Source organism: Ambystoma mexicanum, chromosome 2p (genome assembly GCF_040938575.1).
Source record: "Ambystoma mexicanum isolate Mex_15411 chromosome 2p, UKY_AmexF1_1, whole genome shotgun sequence".
In the NCBI taxonomy this organism is placed as follows: domain Eukaryota; kingdom Metazoa; phylum Chordata; class Amphibia; order Caudata; family Ambystomatidae; genus Ambystoma; species Ambystoma mexicanum.
The window spans coordinates 74,152,459-74,175,350 of NC_090923.1; the positions used below are offsets into that span (position 1 = coordinate 74,152,459).

The following is a 22,892-nucleotide window of genomic DNA, read 5'->3' on the forward strand; positions in this document are numbered from 1 at the left end:
AACACCCAACGCACCCCGTTCTTTCTATGGTTCAGGAAGACCCTCCTCCTACAAGAATGGCTTCTCCCTAATAGGAGTGAGAAAATGTTCACCCGTGATGCGAAAAGTGCGTAATACGTGCTGGAATGTGCTTCCACCCAGTCCATAAAATCAGCATTATGGTACCGCGGCCACAGAAATTTTGGCCGGATTAATGCGGTTTTGTGTGGAGCATGGCGTTTCGGTCACATGTTAGTCTCGTGTAGCGTGACAAGAATCTTCGCACAGGTTTTGTTTTGTTCAATCCATGATAGTTTCGCGCAGCAAAACGGAAACTTTGTGCAGGTCTTTTTTCGCTCTGTGCTAGGTGTGCGACGCGAGATACTTTGTGCAGGTCTATTTTCGATCCGTACTAGTTTTGTTCAGTGACACGAGAAACTTATTGCAGGTCTTTCTTTGATCTGTTTTAGTTTTGTGCAGCTGCACGAGAATCTTTGTGCTGTTTTCCATGGGCCGCGCTAGTTTTGCGCAGCAACGTGAGAAACTTGGTCTGGCTTATTTTAGAACCCTACTAGTTTTGCGTTGCGGCTAGGTTGGTGCAGCTGCATGAGACACTTCGCTTTGCTTTTTGTTTGATTCGTGGTAGGGTCGCGCAGCAGGCACAAGAAGCTTTGTGCCGTTCTTTTCAATTTGTGCTAGTCTTGTGCAGCAGCATGAGAAACTTTGCTCAGTTTTTTGTTCGATTCGTACTAGGATTGCACAGTGGCATAAGACACTTTGTGCCGCTCTTTTCGATTCGTGATAGGTACGTGCAGCGGCACAAGAAACTTCTTGCCACTCTTTTCGATTCATGCTAGGTTCACACAGTGGCGTGATAAACTTCGTCCCACTCTTTTCAATCCATGCTCGGTTTGCTAAGCGGCATGAAAAACTTTGCACGATCATGTCGGTTCGCGAGACGGCAGAATACCCTTTGCATCGCTCTTTTTGATACGCAGGGGTCGCTGAACAGCGTATTGCAGCAAAACAGATTGCTATCTTAAAGATTATGCTTTTGCAACTGGCAGAACCAAATTTCACATTTTTGCCATGCCCTACTCCCTAAGCCCTAACACCTATGTCCGTACACCATCCACTCCCCACCTTACCCGAGACTGGGTGATCTGAGCCCCACTGTTTCCTGCCGTGGTGACTTGTAGATCTATTGCTGGCTATTACCCGCCATCTCCTGTTCTTAACTCCCCGCTCCATTGTTTCTCTGCTCCCTAACCTTATTCATCCCCATATGATTGTAAGGCGCTCTGCTGCTTTCCGATGCTAGATACGTGCTCAATAAATACCCTATGATAATATTAATAATAATAATAATATTAATTAGCATGGCCATGGGAGGTCAATGGGTGGATAAATATTCAAGCAACACCCCCAAGCTTTGTGTCTCCGCTCATATCCTATCTCCATCTTAGTTGTACTCCAATCCAATTGCTTCATCTTGTAGCTGACCTCTTGGCACACCTAAAAGCCAAAACTAAAAAAATGTTAAGGATTCTAGCGCAGGACTCGCTGTCCTCTCTGAGCTGCCTCCTCCACCTCTGACATCTCGGGAAGTCCTTACATTTCCCTTGGCCAAACCAGCCTTTATGTAAAGGGACTGTCACTTAAGGATTAGCACCACATTATAGCGCTTTCTTCTACTAAAGCCCCAGTCGTTATATACGGCGCGTAATGTAGTACCTGCTTCACGTGACTCGTTAAACTGGACATTGTAACGCCCGCTTGCATTGAGGTGCTCGCCCGTCTGAATTGTTCTTTTCCTGTGTGCAGTGTGTGTGATGCTTCAGTGTGATGTCTGTCTCTTTAAGAAGCTGGCTTCTCACTCCTGCAGGTAAAAGGTTAACCAGGAACGAGGAAGTGGGGAAGCATTAAAACACTCACCTCTGCAGCTGTGCACGGGAAATAAGCGGACATTAGCATAGGAAATCCCCCGGGAGATTCCAGAGCGGACCCACAAAGCAGAATGTTCGCGGACCCCAAACGGCATCGCGCCAGGAGGCCGAAGACATGACCGCAGCAACTTCAGCTTAGTGGGATATTTCATGTTCGTCTTCCAAGTAAGATCCCTCTTGATAAATGCACTTGTTTTTATAACTTTCGATTCTGTATTTGGACGGCTAACGGCATCGTCAGTGTCTCCTCTACCTACAGCGCTCCGTTACTTCTCAGTTAGGTTGGCGCTTTGTGCATGTCACGCATACATACCGCATTTTAGCATACTGTTTTCAGCACTCTCATCGGTGTGACTACATCAAGCACACCGTTCTCTCCATGATTTACTTGTATCAGTTTAGTGCTGATGCACACACAAACATGCAGCTAATATTAATCATATCAGGTTTTGTATAGTTACATAATTGTTCCTTTGTAGCGCCCTTAATACCAGCGAGTGCTTTCTAAGCGCGGGATCGGATTGGAACCTGTTTTGCGCTGCGTTGTCTTGCTTCCAAGACAAGCAGGCATAGCGCTTTAAGGGTGTTTGCCACCTGTTTCTAGGCGTCTAAACATTGCCTTCATTGTTACAGTTTAGCCAACTCAATTGACTAACCTCGGAAGGATGGGTGCTGAGTTAAGAGTGCAGGGAGTCACACCTGTAATTTCAGGCCACACGCATGCGCACGTACTCTAGTCCCTATGCTACCACACAGAAATAACAACTATAAGAAAGTGCTTTAAAAGTGGCATTAACTTTCTTCTCTTATTTGAAAGACACGGTACAGGCACTTCTCAGCATAATGCCCATACTTCTAATGGAGGAGTACCGGCACTTCGTAACAGTAGCCTAGGCACTTCTGTGTTTCCATTTCAAGCGCCTAGATGCTATGTTATTGGGTATTTGTATAGCGCCTTTTACCATTGGTATGATTCTAAACGAAGTGGTGTCCCTATGTTGCCTTCTGGTTCTAGCCCAAGAACACAATATAGTGAGAGGGCAGAGGGAGAGGGGCATGAAGGGCGAGAGAGATTGAGGGAGAGGAGGGCAGATAGGAAATGGGGTGGAGCGAGAGAGAAAGAGGGTAGAGAGGAATGGAGGCAGAGGAAAAATAAGGGGACGGAGGGAGAGTGTAAGAAGAGATGTTGGGGGCCATCTAAGGAGAAGAGTGGAGGAACAGAAGGATGGAGTGAAAGTTGTATGGAGAGTGGGGGAGATGAAGAGACAAAAGCACACTTTACTGATACAGCTTGCGGGAGTGCACAACAGACCTCACTGACAGAGAGAAAACAGAACTCACAGGATCGCACTAAGAGGCACAGATGGGAAGAGAGAGAACCAGGGCTTTAAGTGGGCCGGGGCTAGCTGCGGCCAAACCTGCCTGTCTCCAAAAATGGCTCCTGGGGCGGGGCCCTGCTTGTGCCCACCCCGACTCGCCCCTGCTATGCTGGCACCCCAGGAGCCTGTGCAAGCGAAGTGCTGCACAGTTACACAGACTTCTTTCAGGTGCCAGCACATCAGAAGCACTGACATCTGCAGACAGACAGTGTAACCGTGGCTTCGGGCTGCCAGATGACACTACACTGAAACAGAAGGAGGGATGCAGGACGCCATCTCTCCTTTTGTTCCTCAGCAAAGAGTCATCAGACTGCATGAAGCTCCTCCAGCCCTCTTCCCGCTTCGGAGTACAGAGTCATCAGGCATCAGCAGGGGCATGCTAGGGGGGGCGGTAAGGGGGCTATAGCCCCTGATCTTTTGGTTGTAGCCCCGGATAGAATTTCAGGAGCTACAGCCAAAAGACTAGCTAGCCCCCAGTCCCAACAGTTCCGACATCAGTTTAGCCCTGGGTCTTTTTCAGACCTAGCAACTCCCCTGGGCATCAGGCAGCCTTTTCTTTCAAGGAGCTTGTACATTTTAACCACGCTGCACCTTGAATGAAAGGGCTGCCTGCTGCGTGTGAGAGCTGGGAGGCAATGGTGTCAGACCTTAGTTGCGTCCAGCCCCGAGGACCTGAACACCCCAAAATTAATAGTTCCAGTGTGTCCTAGTTCCCCTGCTTTCACCAGCACCCCATCCCCCTCTGTGGCGAGGCGGGGCTTTCATTAGGGGGCGTGTCCAACATTAGGCCACACCACCTAATGAGAGCCCACCCCTCCAGTTAGCATCCCACTTAATGCAATGGAGAGTACTGAGCCCACAAGAGAGAAAGAGGGGGAGAGAGAGAGAGACAGCCAGACCCCACTGACCCCATGAGAAAAGAAGAGAAAGAGAGAGAGAGAGAGGGAATAAAATGGAGAAACAGAGCTCTCCGCCTGAAACTCAACGAGTGTACCACACTTCAGGGATAGAGTGAATTGAGAGAGTGCACCACACAACACACCTTTCACCCACTCACAGATTGAGCGAGAGAGAAAGACAGCGCATCAAGAGGGCTATACTGACTGTCACACACCACCCTGCCAGCAGGAGAAATAGTGAGAGGTGAAGAAGGAAAGAACGATTGGGGGGTGAGGGAGAGACAGAGGAGGAGCTGGGAAGAGGGAGAGAGACACAGATAGAGGGGGAGTGGGAGAGGAAGGGTGAAAACCAGAACACACTGATGTGAAAAGAAAAAGCATGTGCCATACTGCAGAGAGAGAGATAGAGAGAGAGAGAGACAAAGAGAGAGAGAAAGAGGGAGAGAGCACATCTCACCTCACCCCCACTGAGGGAGAGAGAAAGGGACTGAGAGACAGGGAAAGAAAGACACAGAGAGCGCACACGGAAAGCGCAAGATCAGCCTCTGATATGCAGGGCACAACTATTCCTATTATATAACATTTTAGAGTGCGTCCTTATATTAGCATCCCGTGGAACGATCTGGCCAGGGTAGGGTGACTTAAGCTTTTTCGATTTTTATTTCATAAAATGAAAGAGGTAATTCGTTATTTGAAAAGGAGGTCTACTATCAAGATCTCCCTTACATAAAGGTCCATGCCAAAAGCATTGTGCATACAGGTGCCTTTTGCTGTACCTGTCCCCTGACAGCTGCAGCACAGGGCCTGCAGTGGCACAGGGTTGGTTTAAAGGTCACATGTGCATTCTTAACAACTGCTGGAACACCTAGTTCCTGCAGGCAGATGTGTCTTTTTAACTGACTGCATCTCTGATCAAAATTATAATGATCATGTAACATATGTTAGCCTGGTGACACATACATCTGTGAATATAAGCCATACAGGGTTGTGCCTGGTGGCTACTGAGGTCACACAATTATTCAGCCACAGCTATTTCTTATCCATGCCAGCTCTGACACACCTTTCCCATTGTTCCTCAAACCATCTACTATTATACATCAGTCCTCTCGTAGCTGGGCCCTGCTCAGAGAGCTGACAAATGCATGATATCAAATGCCATGGCTGTATAATTGTGTGTAGCCACCATGCCACAACCAGACATAGCTAATATTAACAGATTTACATGGCACTAGGCTGACTTATTGTTATAATTTGGATCTGCGGTACAGTTACATAAAAGTTATCTCTGCCTGCAAGAAATTGTTGTTTCAGCAGCTATCAGGAATGCTCATGTGACCTTTGAACCCACCCTGTAGCACTGTAGGGTTGGCACAGTGAATGGCAGGTGACCGGTACAGCAAATGCCACTAGCCTCACTCACACCTGTGTGCTGAAAGCTGGAGTCCATTGGAAGCCAACATGGGAAGGGAGTGGAGTTATAGTAGTCAGAGCAGATTAAAGAGGTAGACCAGTCAAGGGGTCCCATCACCTTGATTTCTGTTATGACTATATAAATTCCTGCCCTCTCCCCCATTTCCTGTATGACAAGGCGCTCTGGGTATGATGTCAGAAGGCAAATGTCACTATATTCAGCTACAGTGATTGGACCTCATTCAACAGGCTTGTTTTGAACCACTCCACTGCAAAGGTTTGCCTTCATAAGGAGAGGGCTGCCCCCTCATACTTTGATTAATCTTTGGACCATCAAGAAGAAGGATTCAATGGATCTCTGTCATGAGTGCAGATCATGCCAAAGACCTCCACCATTGAGAAGACAGAGGAATCAGAGGCAAAGGTGAGCTCTGTCCCTGAACCATCTCCAAGAGAAAAGTGGGGGCGAACTGCTGTGGACCAAGCCCTCTCTACTGGCTGGACTTGAACCAGTACCCTGTTCACTGGTGGTGAAGGCCCCCCCCGTAGATGTCAGGAAACCTCCTGGAATGGATGGGCAGAGCTGAAGGAATTACCTTGTTCTGGAGTCCCTGGATTGGAACTCCCAGCCACCCAGAAGCCCGTAAATTGCTGGAATACTGTTCTACCGTATCAAAATGTCTGCGATCGGGCTCTAATGCACCTGACACGCTCTGAGCTGATACCAGACATGTGGCGCTGTTATTCACACGTTCAAACTGCTTGCTGTATTTTGAACCATTCAAATGCTGACTCAAGCCCTTGCCGCGGATGGCCTCAATCAACCCGATCGCTAGCATGAAACCATGGGAACTGACTCAAATGTTGACTTGACTACTGGAAGCCATTATCTCCCCATTTTGGAACGCTTACTAAGCCCAGCAGATCCATCGTCTCGCTGGCAACTGGATCGCTGCCCCAAAACCGTGGAAGCCATGGACTCCCCATCTCGAACGCTGACTCCACCGATGGGGTTTCGTGCCTTTGAAATGACCCGACGCTGACTGTCAGATGGATCGCATAGACTTGAATGTCTTAATTCTGTCTTCACCACAGTAAAAGCGACTAGAAGCCCAGCTTGACACTGTCGAGAACATAGTAACTTTTATGCTCCCCTTCTTTACCCTGCTCTACAAGAAGTATCCTGGAGCGTTGAATATTGACGATAATGTTGCCTGAACAACCGGCTTATTAACCAAGTGTGCTCATTCACATCACGCTTTGTGCTTTCTCTGATTCTTCTACACTGGCAGGTTTTTAGTATTTTTAGTTAGTTTGTTGGCATCTTATTTTTTTTAATTAACGTCTCTTTATGTTTATTGAACTTTGGGCATTATTTTATTTTAGAAGCAATATAGGGTTGCTACTTTTATCAGCTCACAACCCTTCTATAGCCTGTCATTGGCCCACGTTACCTAAAGAAGCAAAGGGGGTATACCTTCGGGGCAGTGCTTGCATCACATTTATGATTGGTATCACTGCTGGTTTAGTAGTAATGTGGGGCTGAGTAGACAGTTGAGGCACTGCTCATCACTGTACTCATGTAGGCTCTTAGCCCTTTCATCGCACTGGGATATGGGGCATGGTTATCAGTTTGGTGCCATGGGGAAGTGCGGTAAGCTTGGCCTTGAAATGGAAGGGTGCCAACATGGCACTGAAGGCATGCCCCTAAACGCTCACACCAGAAAAAATACAACCCACTAGGGAAAAAGGCCCAAGAAACTCTAACAAGGATAATAAGTGTTTATTTCTACAAAATTAGGTACAGCAGCAAAGAACTGCTGCCATGGAACGTTCTGGCGAAAAAGTGGGAAGGCAGAAGCTTAAAAGGGGACACTGCGTCATCGATTGCATCATTTGTATACAGTGAAAATCTGCATGGCTGGTTGGTGCGACCCTATACATAGTCGGCCTACTACATAGGGGATGCCAGGCCATCGGTCGCAGACCAGTCTGTCCGTCTTCCATCACGTGGGGTCTGCTGGGTTCATCGTCTCCGGGGAACCAAGGCCAATGGAGCAATTAGCTACATTTTGTGAACAGTGCTATTCTATTATTATACAGTGCACCCGGCATGCTCAAAGAATGGCGCAGAGGGAGTCTCGAGGTCACCATAACCCACACATACTTCACTCATCCAGATCGCCAAATGGCATCTGCTTTTACACGTGCACTAAACGTCTACATTGAGTACAATATTAATTTTCTGTGGGGACCTTTATAATGCCCTCCTCGCCCCTGGTCTATTATAATTCTTCCAATGGGGCTCGCCTCACCCTAAAGTGCCTGGAGGGCTGGGATGGGTTCACTCTCTTCTCAACATTCCCCCCTTTCATAACTTCTACAGTAACAAACTCCCCTGCACGCATGCACTCATTCTCCCTTCTCACTGCCTGCTCATATCGTGGGCTCCCCTTTTCTGGTATCTAGGCCCTGCACATAGATCGAAAGCTTTACCCTGATCGAGCATATTCCTCAGGCACGCATGTCATATAGATACATTCCCCATCACCTGCCAGATCTACCCATACATACTCATAGTTCTCAGGGTCAGGGGTGGGACAATAGTGGTGTGATACAAATAGTCTACTTTGTCTCCATAGTGGATGGGGATCATGTGGGGGATGGCATTGTCAGTCTGTATTTCACTATCTTTTGTATTGTTAGGTATCTTTGGAACCCCAATTGACACCATCATCATTGCGCTACTAGGTACTACTTTGGCACAACACCGGAAGCCCATTTGGCAGGTACAGAAAATGACCGAGATGAACGTGATGATGGGTACCAGCATCTTGACAATGGCTCCTAACCAGTATGGGGCTTAGTGGAATGCAACGTCAAACCAGTCATTTCCTTGTATTCCTCCTTATTTCTTCATGCGTCTTCCTAGACCATGCACGACTGCAATTATGTGGGATAATGACCCATTCTCCATATCTTCGGAAGGTACAAATGTGCAGCAGGAATCGCAATTGTTCAGCACACACCTACTTCCATCGCCGTCAGCATATCGAGGACATAACGGTTCTGCAACATCATCAGCCTCTGGGCACACAGCTTGACCTTTATGATGTTGAACCCATGCTCGGTGTCATTTGCCAACTGAACCAGCTCCCAGCGTTCAATTTGCGGCCATATTGCATTGGCTGCTGCTTGCACACCGGGTAACAGTAGGGAGGCGAAGAAGGTTTCTGCTCTATTGAGCAGTCTATATTCATCAGGGATTTCAGCAAGTAATGCGACTGAGTCTCTAGATAGGTAGTTTGATCTCTACTTCCTCCGAAGCTTCTCATATTGCTCTCTTCCGGGCAGGATGGAAATTCTGGTGGTGGTAACGGATTCTGTTCTACAAACGTGGGAGAAACAGTCGGGGCTGTATCGGGTATTGGCCTCTCTTGCAAATGTTCTTCTGGGATTACTAATAGGGCTGAAAGCAGTGTTGCCAGCGAACGGTAGCCCCTCCATGATGGTGTGAGGTGTAAGTATGCTTGTTGGTCGCAGACCCAATAATGATCCATCACTGTGGCCGTACTCTCTTCAGGTCTGGAATCAGGAGGAGCTTGTTGCATCGTACGTTCAAGCCAATACAAATAGTTGCTTCACTGTGGAAGCAAAGTTCACATGTTTATTTCTTGATACACCTTCACTGGTTTTCAATTGCTGCAATCCATGTCAACTTTGTGATGTGCTTTGTCCAAATTTGCGTGCAGGTTGCTTCCACTCAAGCCATGAGTTCTTCTTCATATCCCAGGAGGCCCTCTGCCAAGCAGCTGAGTGTGGTCTCTTCCCATCTATTGTTTATATATTTCAGTACTTGGATCACCAGATATGGTTGCTGCAGGCATTAAAAGTCTGTTGGATTTTCGTTACGCTGCAGGGGATCTGGGTTGATGAGCTCAAGTCGCACTCTGTGTTCCTGGAAGGTGCCTTTAACCCTACATAGCGCAAGATGAACCAGGCACTGTGCCTCTATAATTGGTACTTCCTGTGGTACTAATACCTTGGGTTCCACAGACACGTATGGGATTAGTGAACACACGTAGCAGCTGCCATTTGCTGTTTTCTCTCCCTACTGCACTCATATCCTTGTACCAACTGTTGGTCATCACATCGTGTTGCTCAACTTCAGTAGTATCCATGCCTAACCCATGGTATGTGTCATACGTCGCCCTTCGTGCTTTCTGTTTCATTTTCTTATGTGGCTCAATGGGTTCGCTCACAACACTACTATTGCTAATATCATCATAAATGCTTATGTTATGAAAAATATATTTTTTTAAAAATGAGAACATGTTTTCTAATATCATACTTGCACTCATACCTATGTGTACAGGTAACTTCTTGATTTGTTGTCATTGTTTTTACGCTCACTGCAATTGTTATACATATTTACAGTCAGGTTTGTGGTCCTATTGTGGTATTTGGGTATGCCTCCCCTCGCCCCCCCCTCTCTTTTATATGACCTCCGAATATAAATGATGGGCACAAATAAATTCCCAGCAGGGTTATTAAAATGGTAAATAGTCCTGCACCGAAATGCATGCCACACGTATATGAATAGAAACATCTAGGGGCAATTTCATAGCTAACAATTCTCCTAATATACACAGGTTTTTGAAGTTGCTGGTTCTATCGTGTTCTCACCTACAAGGGAAGAAAGAAATAATGCACACAAAACGATAGGAGAGAGAGAGAGAAAGAGGGAAAAAGGGAGAGAGAGAGCTTATACAATTGTTTTCTTTAAATAACTGCGTGTGCGCTAATAAAATAAGGGCCATAATAAATTGGATAATCTGGACATCTACCTAATACTGAGATGCATGATCAATATCTGGTGCATTTAGGGTGGTTGTTCAATGTTTGGGTGTGCCCTGCGGACGTCAGAAAGGTGTATCCAATAGCGAAGCCCCTTTACTTTTACAGCGGGGGGGGGGGGTGGACCATGACATCTGGGATTGTTCCAATTTATGGACAAAACTCCTTATGTAAATGAGTTCTCCTGGTAGCAGCAGTTGTGCCGGCAGGGAACTTGTGGCAGTTGTGTATGTGGTGTTCGATGTGTCTTCTGGTCGGGGCAGTGCAATCTGTCAGGAGATACATTTAATTACATGTGTTAGTGTTGTCAGATATTCTTTCAATTCTTCACCTAAAACCGCTGCTTTCCTACTCCGCAAGAGTGGATACTGGGAGATAAGCCGCCATTTTGGCCACTGCGGCAGTGTTTCCCAGCAAATTTTCATCAGAGTTATTATTATAGGCAGTGCACTTAACGACCACCACTACAAAAGGTTGGGATGTTAATGAACGAAAAGATCAAATCTAAAATGCTGATTGCACATTTAGTGTGCATTCAGCATAGTAGATTAGATCTTTTGTCCATAATACTGAACAGGGGAGGCGGGGTTGCGTGCGTGTCCCCAGCTCCCCCAGTTCGGTATTATGGGCTGCATGGGTTGCGGGGGTATCCCACACATACTTTAAAGGCAGTGCGGGGGACAAACGGGCGAAATCCCAAAATATAAAATTCAAATATACAGGAAAGTGTGCTCCGTGATTTTGTAATTCGATCTTTTGGAATACGTTTGTTTAACGTACATCTGGTTGGGACAGTGCAGGAATCAATATGTCTAGCACCATGACAGACCGGCATACACTGTTGAAGTGACGAATGCAGAGTCAGAATGAATTGTCACGTGGCACCCTTTTGATGCCCGCAGTGCTTCAATGAGCCCTATGAGCTCCGTTGCTTGGGCTGAGTAATGCATTGGTAGTCTTTTCATAATCACTGTCTCATATTCACCTCCCTCGAGGTGCACCACTGTGGCACCGATATGTCTCTGGCTCGTCTCCTGATCAATTGTTGCTGACCCGCCAACAAAGAGAACCTCCCCATCCTTCCAATGTGCTATCTCATGCCTTGGGAATGTCATCTTACTCCCCTTCGTACGTGACACAGTCATGCATTGCTAAGTCCTGTTCTCTACAAATCTTTGTCAGAAAGGCGGCAGAGCTCACTGTCTTGCATAGCACAATATAAATGTCTGGGCTTAAAAGAATAATTTCAAACGCTGAGGCTCTCTGTGTGATCAGGGTGGATTTTGACATTTCTAGAATGGTGAACACTGAATGTTCCATATACAAAGTGTCAGAACATTCCATCACGATTGTGGAGTTTATACTCAATCGCAAAAGCAGCTGCAGCAAAAGCCTGCTCGCAGGCGAACTGTCAATGCATTACTGAGGCCAGTGTCCCACTGTAATAGGCCAATGTCATGCGCCCATTGTACTTTTCTGGGTTAATACTGCAGTCATACGTTGACCGTTAGATTGTGAGAATTTGTAGAACTCCTGTGTATAGTCTGGGGTGCCGAGCACTGGGGCTGAGGATATCACTTTCTTTAAATCATTGAGATTTTTTATCATGTCTGCTGTCCATTCGATTTTCTTATTGTCTTTTTGTGCTTCCTTGAGGGCCTGCAGGAGCGGCCTGGTATATGTGGCATAGTCTAAAATCCATGCTCTGCAGGAGTTGCATAGCCCTAGGAATTTCTGCATATCTTTCACTGTTGTGGGGTGGGGATTGACCTGTCCTAGATACAGCTCTTCCTGCTGACAGTGCTGTAATTTGGCCTTGTCAACCTTGTACCCCTTCCAGGCTAGTAGCTATAGAAGTGTGATGGAGTTTTTCCGGCATTGCTGCTCACTGTCGCTCCATACAAGCAAATCGTCCACGCACTAGATGATCGTACTGGGTACTTGAATCTTTCCTAAGTCAGCGTGCAATATTCAGTTAAAAATGCTTGGGCTCTCGCAATACCCCTAAGGCTAACGAGTGTGTTTGTAGCACTTTTTGCCATGGATAAATGCTGTAAGTTACTGTGAGTCGGGGTGCAGAGGTATCGAAAAAGAAGGCGTTTTTAGATCAACCTCCATAAAGTGGGTTGCCTCCTTGGGGATACTACAAAGAATGGGGTGGGTTCGGGACCACAGGAAAGTCATTCTGTACTACATCATTTAGGGGGCATAAATCCTGAATCATTCTCCTATTGCCCCTGTTGCCTTTTTCACAGGGTATATTGCTGTGTAACATGGTGATGCGGATAGTACTCTTATACCTTGGTTGAGCAGTGCCTGTATCATGTCTTTAATTCCCTCCTCTGCTTCTCTCGATAGTGGGTACAGTTTCACCTGGGGTAGCACTTCCCCCTGCCTGTTATATGCACTGGGGTTACTTCCTTTAAGAGCCTATCATCATGTGGGTTGGTGGTCCACAAATGCTCAAGCACATATTGTAAGTCTTCTACAATGAAGGGGGGAGGGCCACAATGGCCATCAGGGGGCATTGCACTCTTCGATACTGCACCATGATCTCACAGGGGATGCAAATCTCTAGAATAATTTCTCCATTGCTGTCCTTATATGCAAACAATTCTGCATCTATCACCTCCTTAAGAGGTACAGTGGGGTCGATGCAAAGCACTGTATGCCACTCACACTCATGCCTGTCTGTTCATAGTACAACCACTCTCTTCGCTGACACCAACAACCCATCCAGGCCTAGGAACAGGATTGTGCCTGCATCAATTACGGGTACATCACAGGGCGAAGGATGAAATCTGCCAGCACTCTCCAACAACCCATGCCAATTTGTGGCACCGGCTCCACAAGTTCTGTTGTTCAATAAATTAACATATCGGCATCTATGGGTATCCCCGGACCACCACCTCTCCTGCCATTGCATGGATTACCACAATTGCTCTTATCGCACACATTCCTGGCATTGCACAAATAATGCCTTGATCTGTGAATGAGATCATCAAGTTCAACCTGCTGAGCAGATCTGTGCCCAACAAGTTCACAAGAGAACTTTCAGAGTACAATAAGGGAGAGCGCACCTCCCACCTTTACGTCTATATATTTTGTGTACAGAACCATAGCACTAGCCCCAGAGAAGCCCTGCATGTCAAGGGTTTTGCCAAATAATGGGAAGTCCCCTTCACTGATGCATGATTTCTCAGCGCCTGAATCAACCATACAAATGAATTGCTTATTGCCATTCTCTGCCCCCACCAAGGCTTACTCATCTGGGTAGAGGGTCATTGATAGGACTGGGCCACACAATAGTTCTCTCCTATTCATGGTACGTATTTGTACCAGGAAATGAAAATGGGTTTCCCCCACCACCATGGCTGCACCTCGAAAAGGGGCAACCATACCATTTGATGGTACATTAAATGGAGTTGTGCTGCCTCCCTGTTGGAATGTGTGTTGGGGTGTGCATTGTTGTACTGTTTGCTGTTGCTGTGCAGGCGGACCATATATCTGTGGGGACCCATGGGGTTGTGGGCTGTAGTTATATCTCATCCCTTATGAGTTCCTACATTCTCGTGAAAAATTGTGCCATTTCCCACAGTTCCAACTTTGTGAGGATCCCACTCCTCCTCCTCTGGGCCCAATCCCCACAAAACCTCCTCCCCTTGGTCCTCGAAACCCCACTCTTCCTCGCTGCTGTCCTCCTTGTTGCCACTGTTGGCCGGGGTGCTGTGGACACTTGCCCCACTGTCCTTGCCCTCTTTCAGACCAAACTCGAGCTATTCAAGCATTTGAAAACACTTGGGCATTTCCTGCCACCTCTGTCTGCACCGGTGTTGATACTGATGCCTCCACAGCGATTTAAGGTCATTTGTTTTGCAATAGTTTTGCTTCCTCTGCTTGCTGTCTCTGGGCTGTTTCCTTGTCACGCTATTTTATCCTCTTGCAATGGTCTATTATGCTTTGTATTTCAGTCCACCCCTTCGCCTCGATACCCAACATCTAGTCTAGTAACTTTTGCACTTCTTTGGGCAGGCCCTCTTTAATGATAAAGTAGAAAAAGGCTATTGACGGATCCCATGTACTACCCGTCCCCGCTCAACAAATTTCTTGAAACTTAAGAATAAACTGAGAGGGGTCTTTGTCATCAGCCATAGTACACTTCATTATCGATTGTAGGCCAGGTGTGTCAGGGAATTCTTGCTGCAGAGGGTCCCATACTTGTGCCCGGATCTTGTTAAATGATGGTCCATTGTGTGCATCATTTCCCTGAAGTCACTCCCGGGTATCCTGCTTTTACCCACACATCCCCAGCCTGGTTCTAATAGTCGCTACCAATAATTTTTTTATGTCGCTGACTGCCAGGGGGACCCCGGCTGTCTGCTTTTTGAATGCATAAATCCATTTACCCGTCCCTGCTAAAAGGGGCGGGAGCACTTTTATCAAATTATTTTTATCCATCTGCACCCACGGCACATAGTGTGCCCTGCTAGCCCCCTCATGAGTAAGGGGCATTTGCATCTTTGCCCTCTTCCCGTCAACTCTTTTCTCACTTCCTCTTTTCCTTGCTAGTGCCATCCAGCCAACCCTGCTCCTTAACCTACCATTCAACAAACTCTCTACCAAGTGGGTTTGTTCAGGCACTTGCTCCCCTCCTCTTCTTCATCCGCCTCGAGCTCATTGAAGGTGCTCCACCCGTCTTTTTCTCCTCTACCAAGTCCGAAATGTTTGCGCACAGAAATCTTGTCAATACGGCTCTTTTAATTCTTCCTTGCATACAGCTTATACAGGCTATTTATAGCAGCACCCGCATAAATCTTGAAGGTCACTGGAGACAGGCTGGCAAGTAGCAACTTGCAAACCCACTCTTTACTTTAGCAATTGACACAGTTCCTTGAAAGAAGCAACTGGGATGATTCCTGGTCTACTGTTTTAACACTCACTGTTAATAATTCTAACACGATAAGACTTTCTGAGTAATGTAGAAGGGAATTAGTGTTTTATTCACTTTGTTCAACTGCCTTCATTTTGTAGGTTACAGTGTTATTGAAGCATTTTGAATCATGGTCATTCTTTTCACAGTGCTTTTGGATACATGTAGTATTGTGTAAAATGAAAACTAGAGCTGCATTTCTGCTTAATTTTCCTCTGATAGAGGCAGCCGAGTTGCAGCATCATGGGCGTTTCATACTTTGTTTTCTTTTCATCACGAAAGCACATCAATTGCGTTTGATGTCTTGAAGTTTTAGAAGAGCCTACCAGCAAGCAATTGTTTGGCATTTGTGAGAAGGACATTTTTTTTGGTGTTCTACATGAAGGTGTGTTTTATTTCGTCTTAATATTGTACGTGTCTGTGTGCACGTGCATGTATGAAAGGACACTGTACATAGTTTGTTGCCTTGGAGAGCAAGAAATAGCTGGGCATGTAGTCTGACCTTTACTTTAACTCACTTTCTGACCACCCGCCCACTGCAGGCGGGTATGATGGATACAAGTATATATTGTGCTGTGTATATTTTCAGTGGAAAATATTGTACAGGACTGCTATATATTCAGGCAAACTAGCCTAATTTATCAGCAGAGCTGCTATATGCATGTCATGGCACAGTGTTAATTATTCACAGCAGGGCTGATTGAATCACGCCCACATTTCTTAGCAGGACTGCTATGTTTTGGGACAGTACCTGAATTTCTTAAAAGAGCTGCTGTAATGACAGCGCATGATTATGTGTTGGCATTTTCTGCAGGGAGATGATGTACTGAGCAAGAACAGTGTCTGAGCCACTGGTTTCACTACAAAATTCCCGAATCCCATTACTGCGATGTAGAAAACCTTGCATAGAAAACAATAAATGTCCCTCAAAGAATCGATGGGGAGGGGCGTTAGGTACGGGTATTTAATAAAGTGGATGTGTCTGGACGGTGTGTGCAGCGAGCGGTCTCCCACCAGGGACCTCATTTAGGGGTCACCAGAGGTGTCCCTTGCGACTTCTGTGGTCTCCCTTGCGACCTCTAAAAAAAGAAAAATGTTTTTGTTTCCTTTTTCTTTTTTGTAATGCAAGCTCCTGGGCTGTGGCCAGCACCATGTGGCTATTTACTTCTGGAGTGGCTGGCTTTCTTGTTCAGGCCTCTTAAAATAAAGAAGAAAAATAAGAACAGGAGTGCCACAAGTCTAACACTTTCAACACTGACCCTATATAAGAAAGAATAGGAATACCAAATAATGTGCCTTTCTGGAACTCTATACAATAATTGCTAGACTCATTAAAGGTTTATTTCAGGCACACTTCTGGGGGTGAGTCACTGATTTAGTCTGTTCTTAAATGCCTCTACTCAGCCTTTCATCCTTCTGAGGTCAATAAATGAGTACCAATACAGGGTGGGTGATATTGGGTGTATGTTTTTTCTATATACAGCGCTTAAGCGTAAGTGCTATATAATAACACATCATTATCATTTGGTCATGGATGTCTGCTTGCATTCACAGTAATTTGGTAATATGGGTCTATACACACTGATCTTAATGATACATATGGCGATCCATTCTTGTATGAAATGTACATCACATTATAGTGATATCGTAACCATATTTTTCATAGTGTATAATGCTATGTGATGCCACTTCCTGTTTTGTCTACGGGTGAAATGTCGTGTGCCATCGCTTCCCGCGATATCACTTTGGGTGGGGTCAAATTACATCACTTCCTGTGATGTCATCAGGGGGTCAAGGGTCATGTGATGTCACTTCTGCTATGGCTGGCATTTTGGTGAAATGACATCCCTGTCTCCCCCTGCACTAAAAATACAGAACATTTGTCGTTTTACATGCACGATTTTCGACCTCGTTGTAAAAAATCTATTATTTTCACATAGATCCTTCCCACCACCCTCCTGAGCTGGTGTGATGCACACTGGCAGACAGTGTGAGAAGATGACAATGCTGTCATATATTTCAATCCCTTCTACTCTGCCTTGCGCTTTTCAAAACTTCTGCTTTTCCCATGTCACATTACTGAGTCCCACTACCAAAAATCTAGAAAATTTCAAAGCCTCATTATGAATCTACTGACTCATGTAGAATAGTCCAAACAGGCTGAGGCATTTTGACAAGCCAGTTATGTAAGGCAAGCCTCACATGGAACTGCCAGTGCCCTAACCCTATGTGCCTTTCCAAGTCAACAGCCTGTTGAGAAAGGTAGTTCAGTTGGTCAATAACCCTGCTGCAGAGATCATTGTGTAAACTGTTAGTTCAAACCCTATTGATTGGTGAGCTAATGCGTCTGCATCAGAGATATGTGTTTAAGATGCGGGTACCATTCAATTGTAACAGAGCTGACTTAGCTTTCGACTTATCAAAAGGACTACTAAACGTTCAGTGATTCAGAACACACACCTCTCATTGTGATCAAACAATTACTGCGCCTTTTTTACGGCGACCACTGAAAATGATGACTTTCTTATTTCGACCCCATATATATGTGGGGGAATGTGTGCAGTATATAATGAATGTAGGGAGAAGGAGGGGGATATGGGGGGTCTCCCCCTGCATATATATGGGGTGGAAAGGGTGTTGATTCTTATTTTTTTTTTAATCTGCATTTTTGGTGGTTGCATTAAAAACGGCACAGTGATCACATATATCCCCTCTCATCAGGGCTGCTAATGGTTCAGAAGAGACACATCCAATCAGGGCTGCTATACCTCTAATGGCTCAGAAGAAGCACATCCCATGAGGGCTCCTAAACTTGTAATGGCTCAGACCACACACACACATATCTCATCATGGATGCTATACCTGTAATGGCTCAGAACAAGCACATCCCATGAGGGTTGCTACACCTGTAATGGCTCAGAACCCACATCTCATATAGGCTCTTGTACTTGTAATGGCATACAGTGTTTGTAAAGCATCTGCATTCAAGCAAGTTCTGCATCTGGTCAGACACACCTCTAACTCTGTAATTCCCAGCCTAATGGCCAAAAGAAGGTTTGCACCATTTGAAAAAGGAGCACCCAATGGTAAAGCTGCACTGGATTTGTAAATGGACAATTCGTTTTCAGCTTTTTAAATTAGTGCTATGTCAAAAGACAAAAGGGAGAAAACGAGCAACTCTGAACCTAAGCAATACAGGAGAACAAAGTGAGGGGTGGGGGAGAGGCCGCGAGAACAAAGAACAAATGAGACAATCCAAAACAGGAATTCGAGCAACAGGAAGAGAGATACCAATGCGCTACATAAGAGAGCAACAAAGAAAGTGAGAAGGGAACCAGAGGTAAATAATAGAACACACACACACACAGAAGGAGTGAGGGATAGAAGCAGAGCAAAAGAGACACAAAGAGACAGTAAAATAAGAAAACACAGCTCAACAGCAGACAGGGAGATCTGGAAATAGAAAATCCAGATGAGAGAAAGGCAACCCAAAAACATAAGAGGCAGTGCAATAAAGATAATCAAAAGGAGTAGCAAATACAACAGAGCAAATGAAAAACAGACATAGCCAGAGTAATGACATGAGTGAGGAAGAGGAGTTATATCAACCGATATAGAACAATGTAGGTGGCAAACAGCAATATTAGAATGCAGAGATGGAAGAGGAAGAGTGACAGCGCAACAAACCTCAAAACGTGGCATAGCAAGAGTCAGAGGCAGAACATCAGAAAGTGAGAGACTGGGGAGAGATGGAGCAAAAACCTGCAGTGGCTGTCAAGCAGATATTGCCAGGCAGCAACACGAGGCCCGAGAGGCAGAGAAGTGATGCTGCTAGAGTGAGGGACTTGATTTATGATGTAACTAGCTGGCATCTGTAGTAGTTCTTAACAGACTTTTGGTGTCCAGGTATAATGAAGTTGAAGTGGGTAGTGCGCATCGACAAGTTCTTTGTCACTAATATTTTTGAACACAGTTTTAATTTTACGCACAAATTCCAATTCTAAAAACTCGGAGTAAAATACTCTCACGCCAAAATCCCACCTGGAGCACTGGGTGGACACATAAGTCAGGTTGGTATAACCTACTACAGGGTGAGCTGCCAATGGGTATATTCCCCTGTGGTCCGCTGGTGTTCTGCCCTCCTTTCCTGTACAGTCGCCTTTGCTATCCTTCTGCGCACCTCCTCCCTCACAATCTTCTGTATCTTTGAACAATTTCCAGAGTTCTAGTATTTCTTTTCTTTTTTTATAACTGTTTTCCCTTATATTTGGCTATCAAAAATGTGGACATTTGTTCTAGAATACTCTTATTATGGGAGCCTTGCTCTGGCCACGAGTGGGGCATCCCCCTTTTTCTTGTCTCTATAACCTATTGCTTGTGATACTTCTCGATTCTGTCACAATATAGTGAAAGGGCCTTATGCATATTTTCTATAGGCATTTCTCCTCCCATTATATGGTCGTTACTCCTCTGACACGGGGTCACCAATAACCCCAACCTGCACTCTCCTCATCGGTGTGCCCCGCTTCAAAGAGCAGACAGGAATTCTGCAAAGATGGCTCCTGTAAAACCACTCGGTAATACATGTTTTTCGGGACTAGTCGCTGTAGATGGACACGGCCCCTCCGGAGAAGCAGCCTGTACACCTCCCCAGGCACAGGGGGTGCTGGGATCATGTCTGGGTCACCAATTTAAGGCACGCCCCTAAACGCTCACACCAGAAAAAATACAACCTGGTAGGGAAAAAGGTCCAAGAAACTCTTGCAAGGATAGCAAGTGTTTAGTCTACAAAAATAGGCACAGCAGCAAATAACTCTGCTGCCATGGAACGTTCTGGCGAAAAAGAGACTAAGTGGAAGCTTAAAAGAGGTCACAGCATCATCAATTGTATACAGTGAAATCCTGCGTGGCTGGTTGGTGCGACCCTATACATGGTCAGCCTACTGCACAGGGGATGCCGGTCATTGGTCCAAGCCCAGTCTTCCATCACGTGGTTTCTGCTGGGCTCATCATCTCTAGGGAACCAAGGCCAATGGAGCAATTAGCTACATTTTGTGAACAGTGCTACTCTATCAAGGTCACAATAACCCACTCATATCGATGGCGTCTCTCGGCCTGCAAGGCCTTCATCCTCGCTTTTAAACTATAATTTATCCCTCCCTGTTCCTCGCATTACAAATCATGTCATTATAATATAAAGGTGGGACGACCATGCTATTAGACCTTCTATTGTGGATTGGTTTATGGTCGGTGGTCTGGGGTCATTGGGACTGGGACAGTTGTAGGGGCTATAACTCGTAGTTGCCTGGGTGGGGGTCGGAGTCCTGTTCCAGCCTGTTTGTGATAACACGTACACCACAGCGCCCAGTACTGTCTCGCGGCCTTGCAGTGCACATTTTTTCTGAAACAATCATATTGCCAACAATTTCATAACAAAGAGGAATTTCTGTGGCAGTAAGCAGCGTGGGCGCTTGGGCCTATTCAAATTTCCCCTTCAGGCTTGCGGCCTGTGTCTAGCAGACTAAATACTGCATGGCCATGCAGGCCCTATGCTTGACTATGGCCACTTAATATCTGCAAAATGGCATCTGCTTATACACGCACACTACGTCTAAACGTCTACATCGCATACAATATTATGATCGTGTGGGGACCTTTATAACGCCCCCCCCCCTGGTCTATTATACTTCTTCCAATGGGGCTCGCCTCACCCTAAAGCTCCTAGGGGGGTGGGATAGGCTTGATCCCTTCCCACCACCCTTCCGTTATTTTTGCATAGCCTTGCTTAATAGCCTGGCAGTTCATGTTAAGGAGTTAATGGGATGATGATGGGAAAGAAGTGCAAGTATTTAGAACAAGTGAACAGGACATTTTAGAATAAGGTAGGTTCTCTTACTCCTCTCTCTATATTTCGCCAGTTTTTGATTATTTATGACCATTTACACACTCCAGCACAGCTTAATTCATCAAGTCAATCACTCATCCGCACAAATCAATCTATTTTCAGATGGAGTCCAAGTGTGCTTGGCTGCAGATTTCGGGTCTACTCGATCTCCTCATTTGTGTTCCTCATCTTCCGGCATAACTTGTCTACGCTGTTATCCCTTTGCAAACCTAAAGTTCAGCAGAACCGACATAATCCTTCTGGGGCTGAAGTTGTTTGCAATGTCTCTGTCCCATTTCCAAAGGTATAAAGACTTACATGTACCATGTCCATAATTCCATTCTGTGTTGCCTGCCACTAATTCATGGTCTTGATCTCTTGCTGGATTCATAGATAGCCTTGCTGCCACTCCTTTCAGTGTTGACTGCCAATCACTCATGCGCCCCGTAACTCCTGGTCTTGAACTCTCGCTGGATTCATAGGCAGCTTTCTGCCACTCCTTTCTGTGATGGTGAGGGAGAGGGAGAGAGAAAGAGAGAAGGAGGAACAAACCGAGACCATAGAGGGAGAGGGAGAACCGAAGAGAGAGCATAAAGAGAGACAGGGAGAGTGAGAGAGAGAGAAGCAGGGAGAGAGAGAGATAGAGAGAGCGAGAGAGAGAGAGACAGGGAGAAATAGACATAACGATAGAGAAATAGAGAGAGTGAGCAAGAGAGACAGAGATAGAGAGAGAAAGAGACAGACTGGAAGAGAGTGACAGAGAGGGAGAGGGATAGAGAGAGAGAGAGAGAGAGAGAGAGAGAGAGAGAGAGAGCGAGAGTGAGAGAAAGAGAGACAGGGAGAGAGCGAGCAAGAGATAGAGAGATACAGGGAGAGATAGAGAGAGAGATTGAGTGAGAGAGAGAGACAGAGAGAGAGACCGAGAAAGAGACAACATGGTCGCCAAGCGCTAAGACCCTTTCTCGCTCCATGCGCTGGACGTAACGTACTCTATTAATAGACCACGCCTTCCGTGGCTCCGCGCATCTCAATTCTATTGCAAGTAGCCATCAGACGTGTGATCCGTAGCTCGCAGTATTCTTTTTCTGTCCTTGTGCACCTACTCACTCCTTGCCCCTTCCCTTCTTCCTGTTTCCTCTACTCGTGTGCTAGTTGCACTCATCCTAGATCCTTGGATTCCTGGATTCTGCGTACCCAGAACTGAATGCGCCCTGCAGTCGGAAGAGACTCGAGCAGCCTTAGTTAGAACCAGGACCGTCTGCAAGAAGGCAGCGACCAAGGACTCCATCAAAGAACGGACCCAGGTGAGAAGGGGGGCACTCCTTGACACAGGGAGAGAGGGAGGGAGAGAGAGTTTGATCGGCATCTGATATGTTGGAAACAGCCATTTATTAGAACGTCCTCAGAGGCTGAGGGAAGGCGTCTAGCTGGGTTGTCTGGACCCTGACAGGTTTTAAGAATAGTGCTTTCTAGCCAAGATCTGTAAGCCATGCTTAATCATTTGATAAGAGCAGTCCAGAGCTTGATAAAAAGTGGGCTTATGAGCTGAAACGATTCTTTAATTGCTGGGTCCTGCGTGATAATTCATATCCCTGGGTTGGGGGCTTC

At 46.0% G+C, this 22,892-nt stretch overlaps 1 protein-coding gene across 2 annotated transcripts in view; it reads left to right on the forward strand.

Annotated features, from left to right (window-relative positions):
• Positions 1 to 1,898: 1,898 nt before the first annotated feature.
• Positions 1,899 to 22,892, forward strand: part of LOC138566221 (phosphatidylinositol 4,5-bisphosphate 3-kinase catalytic subunit gamma isoform-like) — a 152,188-nt gene continuing 131,194 nt past the window's right edge. Inside the window, exons 1-2 of one of the 2 annotated variants that reach the window (XM_069643280.1) lie at positions 1,899 to 2,090; positions 22,437 to 22,588. The gene's annotated coding sequence lies outside the window, so the exon portion shown is untranslated. The remainder of the gene's footprint in view (positions 2,091 to 22,436; positions 22,589 to 22,892) is intronic. The other variant, XM_069643279.1, reaches the window with a different exon arrangement.